Here is a 7,351-nt window from a genome sequence, read left to right as displayed (position 1 = left end):
GCCCAACAGAAAAAAAGAACAGTAAGATGTCCCATTTGAGTAAATGAAGAAAATTCTTGCATGACCTGATGTATGAGCGTTAGAAATTAATTGCCACTAGATGGACTTGAATCGGTAGAAATATATAGATCAACTGGCCAGAATAGTTTTAGTAAATATTTGTATCAGTGAATGATGTTTGCTTCATGCAGAATCAAATCACAGAAATACATATTTTCTAAACAATATATCAATACTGAGACATGATGTGACCTACTCTTCCTGCTAGTGAATAATAGCCAAGTCTGATGGGATCTTTAAACAAGACAGATTATTACAGAATATTTCTGACAGGGAAGTGCAAAAGTCAACACCAAACATATTCATCAACATAGTTTAGCCTTGTGTTGTGCCAGAGGTAGCAGAGGTAAATGGAAGAATTTCAAAGTGGATTGTACCTACAAATCACAGAGATAGTGGGCGCAATAGTAAATCTTACTGATGGAGAGTTGAATAATGTGACTCCATCTGCCCTGCAGTGGAATGCAGCGTTTTCTCCGATAAGAGTGATGCCATGTCATGGGGGCAGAAGCCTTGGAACCAATGCTGATCTAATGATACGCTACACTTTTACATTGCATGTTTGCCAATAGAGGGAGAGATAGAGGGGGAGGAAAAGTATGAAGAGAATGAATGGAGAGAAATCCCCTGTTTAAAAAAACATTATCCAGAAACAGCACTGCCGAATATTTCATGCTAGGGACCGTGTGCAGCAGGATCAGTTCACTGCAAACACTTCCAAAAACATCCTTAGTTTCTTCATGGAATAGATATTGGATTCTGGTCACATGAGCATTGTAATGAATCTCAACTTAAATTCTCGACTTCACCTGCCATATATAGAAAAAACTAATAAATTACAGAAAATGAATAAAATCCCTCTAATCTGGAATAACAATCAAATAAAAGCCAGCAATGTGTGTCATATGACCTTTCTGAGTGTCATCCATGGCTGCCAAGTATAGCTTACTAACCACAGGTAACAGAGTTCAAGGATAATCTAGGGATCGCAGAGGTTTTATAAACTCTCAGCGTGCTGTGTTTGTGATAACATTCCCAAAAGCCTTGACTAAATATCGCCTATGGTTCCAAAATCAGCCTAGGGCGAATGAAAGTAAATTGGTGTTTTTCTTTGGATAGTGTCAAAGATTACAGCTCTTAGGATACTCAAAATGCAATCAAATTTGGCATGTTTGTAAAGGCTTGCAAACTATTGGGTTCTACAGTGCAAGCCAAGGCCTCGGCACTCAAGTTTTTCCCATGTATTATTTTCTACAGCAGATTGTGGAATTTGTGGGATACAGTGATAGGAAGTGGCAGAAATGGATAAACAGCAATCAGATCAGTTAATGACCAAATGCAGGAAGGATTTACTGGAGAGCATTAGATCGGAGTCTGTGAACATTTATTGAGTTCTGCTGACTAGCCTGTATACATGTTGACATGCTGTGTTTGCTTGCTTTAAATATCTGTTTTCTTATTCTCTGTTTTCGGTTTGAGACACTCTGAGAAAGGTCTTTTGAAAAAGCGTATTTAATTATCTGTTTATAAGGGATATAGATTTAAACAGAACGGCCATTTATCGAAATGCAGCCTCTCATGTTGGACCCACCAGAGAAAAGGGCAAGATGCAAAGACATTTCAGATGCAACGTGCCGGAGGATTGTGTTTCATAGACTGTTCCTCACCTTAGTTAAAGCATACTGATGCTTCAAATTATTGCACCAAAAATATATGTTAACTCATGTAGTTGTTGATGAACTGCTGTCACAAAACAATTTATTTATTTACCTCCAAATGTTGCCAAACTGTCAGCTTTTGTGGCTTCTGTGGGAGACCCTGGTAAATACAGCCCTTTTTTATTTACATTTTCCCTGCCAGTCGTCTCGCAGTCGTTGTGAGTTTAATAAAAATATACTGTGGGTCGCTGCCGAACTGTTTTCCTGTTGATATGAACAATATAAGTGCTTGGTATGGGGATTGATGGTGCTCGGCCATCTGAAAGCAATAATTCCAGAGCGAGTGTTGGGATTGAATCATTTTGTGGGATAATCAGACCCAAAGGGAGTGTTGTTGATTATATCAGGAGTGCGTATTCACTGACAAACAGTGCTGAGTCGGAATTTTGATAGGCGACTCAAAGATTTATGAGAGACTACACATCTTACACAAGCATATTTAACAAAAGAAACATGCTCTGTACGCTGGTTGATTAGCAAGCAAACTTGGCAGGATGTCTTGAACTCAACACAGCTGGTGGCAGTTTAAGATCCAGCCATCTCTACTTTGCACAAGCTAATCTTGAAGAAAAACATGAAAGCAGGGTTATTCCACGCTTTTCACTGTCCTGACCCAGTGAATAAAGACTGAGAGCCAGTATAACAGTGGCCTGACCCTCACCACTCTAATAAAAGTCAAATGTTATCAGGCTTTTAACAAAACTTGGCCCTGCAATCGTTTCAACTTCCATGTTTAAAGGTACATTAACCCTGCTCTGACCTTGCAGACATTTGGTGAGTTACCTTACTTTTACATCAGGACCGGGGTCAACAGGGCAGGAAGGACTGGACGGGTCAAAGATCCGCCTGTCAATTTCATGCTACAATTTGACTGTCACACACATATTATGACTTAAGACGTCCAGAGAGTAGACGAAAAGTGAAGTTGTCTTTGATTTTCTTTCCTCAGAATAGCCTGTGACCCATCATGTGTGTAACTGTAGCTTTCCTCAAAGCAAAACAAATAGGTCACAAAGATGCTAAGACAAGATCCCACTGGAGAGAAGCTAATTTGAAACAGTATCGCTCTCATGTATCTGCTCCAAACCGCTGTACAGATTTGTGTTAGAAAGAATGTCAATACCTCCATAAAATCAGTCCAACAAAAATAAGTTTTGCAAACTTCTGAAGTTTAACATCAATACTGTACTTACGTGTTTAGGATGAATGGAATTTATATTTACAGTGAAATTGTAATAAAACTAAAATAACACTACCCATCCTGCACCTATTTTGGGTAGATTGACTGTCCCCTGGGTAAATCAATAAGCAAAGTAGAGAGATACAATCTCATTTGAACCAGATCCAAGCAGCTCTCCATAGACCTTACCACCCTGGGGCGCAAAGCCTCCCACTCTGGCCCACCCTGGACACTTCCTGTCGGGCCACTCCTGTCTTCTTTAGTGGTGGGGAAAGCTGGAGCTCAATAGAGTCCGCCCAAGTGGTTCTTAGGCAGCCTTGCTTGGCGTGATTGTGGCAAAGCTTGAAGAAGTGGAAGTGCATGGGTTTGATGTTATCAAAGGTCCGTGTGTGTGTGTGTGTGTGTGCGTGCGTGCGTGCGTGTGTGTGTGTGTGTGTGTGTGTGTGTGCGTGTGTGTGTGTGTGTGTGTGTGTGTGTGTGTGTGTGTGTGTGTGTGTGTGTGTGTGTGTGTGTGTGTGTGTGTGTGTGTGTGTGTGTGTGTGTGTGTGTGTGTGTGTGTGTGTGTGTGTGTGTGTGTGTGTGTGTGTGTGTGTGTTAGGGGGGGCGGTCTGGAACGTGGGCAGCAGCCCTCTGTCTAATGACCCTCTGTCGGCTCGTAATTGTTGCCTTGGCTTATGCTCAAGCCTTTGTCCTTTCTAGAAGTCAGCAGTCATGATCAAAGTTGTTCTTAACCTAGCAATACCTTAATCCCCTGAGTAATAAACAAAGCTTGGTAACAGAGGCCGCTCTGGTTTCACTGTGGATTAAAGCGGCCCTCCACAGCTCCAGCTTCTTTATTAGGGTTGTCTTTGCGAGTGACAACCCTGCAAAACACAACGGGCAAAAGCACAGAAAAAGGGGCCCAAAGGATGACGGCAGGTAGCCCGCACACGTCACTACAACTCGCATAATTGATATCCATAGGATTATTATTATTCTAGTTTTTATTCTTCCATTTTGAATGCATTTTTGAGCCCCTGAACATATATGAAAAATTCACCAAATTGTGCACGCGTGTCCGGACTGGTGAAAACCAGAGGGTATTGTATTCATATTCTGTACAAACTGTAAAGTCCATTGAGACAAATGTAACATTTGTGATATTGGGCTATATAAATAAACATTGATTGATTGATTAATTGATATTGTGCCTTAAGCCAGACCGAGAACTGAAATTTGTTCAGCCCAATCAGAAATCAAGTTCCACCTGGATCTGAGCCATGTCTGTTTGCTACTCATGTCTTAATGACCACTGATGGACACTCTAGTCAGCAGAAGGAGGTTTGAGCCTAACACAGAATCCCTCTCATTGAGAAGATGAATGGAGCTATTCTTTATATCATATGAGATATGTTAGGACACATCTTATCTCAGGGGGATTACAGATGGATGAAGGCAATCCTATAAGATCCTCAACAAGTCGTTTAGCCATTCCATAGATTCCACTGATACCTGGCGAGAGAGGGTACGGTAATGTAAAACACAGGTACATACTGTAGATGAAGAGGTGTTTTCAATGAAAAGCTGTCTTTGAGAAAGATTTGAGCCACAAACCCCTTTTTTAAAGACTGCCACCAATGCTTTTTAATTGTCTTGTTTGGTTTAAATATGTTTAATGAGTCAGAAATACTGTCTTGTTGCTCATAATTTGAGGAAATTAATAATAGTAAAGCCAGTTAGCCAAACAATTGATAATGATCTACTTTCCGATATAACGCTAGAGGCTCAATAGACACTAGAACAATTGCTGTTAAGTAAAACATATGTGAGCTTACCAGATCTCCTTATTCCGCTCTTCAGCTCGACATTAGGCTCAACTTATCATTACAAGTTTGATCATATCATTATATAAATGATCATCGACATTATCGGCTATTAGCATAACACACCAAAATGTGGACTGAACTGATGGCTGTTGAGTTGTATTGTGGCTTAAGCAGTAAACAGGCTTGAGCGGGAAGAAGAATGTATGAAATAAAAAACAATATACCTTTGGTTCTGCTGCTTTGATTATTGAATAACTGCCAGTCAAGAGTCGGAAAGTGTTTATAGGTTTACCATGTCAGATCATTTGACCAATCGATAAAACACTGCCTTGCTCCATAGCCTACTTTGCTTTGGATACCAGCTTACAATGCAGTGGTGTATAAAGAAATGCAAAGTTACATGCTTCATAACAAAGGGAGTGCCAGTGTCTTTACAAAGTAAAACTCTCCCTCCTCCCTCCCCATACTGTTGGGTGCCCTCGACAAGGTGACATAACCTTCAACTGCTTCAGCAGAGTCGCTTATTCAAAAGAGTTATCTGGCAGCCGCAGCTCACAGATAGAAATATTTCAATATGCAAGAATAAGGGTTAAATCACTGCTGATGGGAATCATTTAAATTCCCCCAAATCTTTTTCTTTACAGATAAAGTTTGAAAACAATATATTTCCTGCTGACTCAGTAGAAAAAAGGAACCAATCACAAGTCTTTCAGTGACACAAACCCAATGGATTTTACTTTCCGCAGTGTAAACATGTTATTGTGTCTGACAGTTCTTCAGCAAATGCATGCTCACTTATCCCACATGATTGACAGAGGTGGTGTGAGAGCAGGCGCCAATTTATGACTCTGAATGCCACAAGAATATGCCACAATGCCCGTAGTGTCCCCACAATGTTTGTGTCTCTGTGGAATGTGTGGTCTATCTGTGTTGCTATTGTAAAAATTATTTTGATATCTCCCATGACACGTACACTATCTCGGGTAGAGAATTAAGATCATGGAACAATTTGTCAAACTTCTATTCTTTATTAAGTTAAGAGCATGTGAACAGGCACAGTAGATATGCACAGAAAGAAGATATGGGAAATACTCCACATGCACAGATACAGACACACTGTGAACGTCTCTATACCAGCCACAGCCCTGGACACCTGTTTTCACTTACACAACATACCAGTATCCACTTGCTTAAGCCAATAAACATTTGAGTGAATTATTGAATCGTGAAAAAGTAGAAGTAAGTGGAGTAAGCACAACATTTTCCTTTTAGTGTTTGAGACTGTTAACAATTATCCGTCTTGATTAAAGATCTTCATGTAAAGCTCTTTATGACATTGTGGAGATATACAAAAGAAAAATAGTAAAAATTTGTTTATTTTTCTGCTTTTTGGTCAAAGCACAATTTGTTTTGGACCATGAACAAATTTGAAAAGTGAGTCATTTAAATATTGCCTACAGTATAGATCATCTTGATGGGAACACAGATGCATTGCCACATTGGTCCAGGGTTATAAAGCCAATGGCCCCTTCCCCATTTCCTTCCCCCTTACTTTCGGCGCCAAACCCATCTTTCATTTAGATGTCAATTATTCCTCTGTTAAGTTTCATGACGTTTTCTTGCACAGTTGTGAGAAAAGAGTGCTCACATAATCTGTCCAATGACAAACAGAGAACAATAGGGACACTTGGCCACATTCTCAAATGTATGGTAGTTCCAGCTACTGTATGTGTCTTCAGGAGCACATCTGCAAAGGTTAAATACAAACATCAATACTACACTGTAAAATGGAGCGTTAATGCTTTGTTATGCCAAGAGTGGTGCTCTTCTTTCGGAGCACAGACAGTCCATATAGAGCCTGCAGTTCTTAGTGGGATTTCTCCCCTCTCACGAGCCCACTGTCACAACCATCATCACTCTAGAACAAAAGGCGTAAACAGCCAGCTCTTTGGTATCTTTCTATGTTCGAGCTCTTATGATTTATTATCCAGCTGCCCACAAATATGTTCCAACTTGGCAGCAACTTCTGCTTAGGATTAGCAGCAGCCGTGGCTAACAGGCAATTGAATATTTATATACTGCTGAGCAGCAGCAAACAAACCCCCTTTTGAGGGTCAGCAGTGTGAGCTGTGAAATCGCTCTGTTTATGCGCTTGTATACACAACTCTTGCAATATTTTCATGGTGAATGAATGCAAATTCTATCTGAATCATCACCCTGCTCAGGGGTTAAGTGGTAACAAAATGCATACGCTTAAAGTGCAAAGGGACAAGTCAAACAATCTGTTCTTTCTGCATAAAGGGCTTTGAAATAGGGGTGGTCACCCTCTGGTCAAAATGGACTTTATCCAATAAGGGCAGGGAAGGCTGCATGTTGTTTGCAAACAGCGGCCAGGCTTAGCAGCCACAGAGCAGGGATCTTCTTCTGGTCCCTAACCTGAAGGTGTGCGTATTAACTTTGTCTGGCTAATCCTTATGCCACAGAGAATAGGAGGATTAAGACTGTAAAAAAGGCCCTTAGCCAGCGTCTCTCGGCTGGAGCTCCCCTCGAAGTCATTGTCCCGTCACGAGGGCCAGCTGTCAGTGTCC

The sequence above is a fragment of the Trematomus bernacchii genome, unplaced genomic scaffold (assembly GCF_902827165.1).
Source record: "Trematomus bernacchii unplaced genomic scaffold, fTreBer1.1, whole genome shotgun sequence".
NCBI classification, from domain to species: domain Eukaryota; kingdom Metazoa; phylum Chordata; class Actinopteri; order Perciformes; family Nototheniidae; genus Trematomus; species Trematomus bernacchii.
This window is presented reverse-complemented; position numbering follows the sequence as displayed.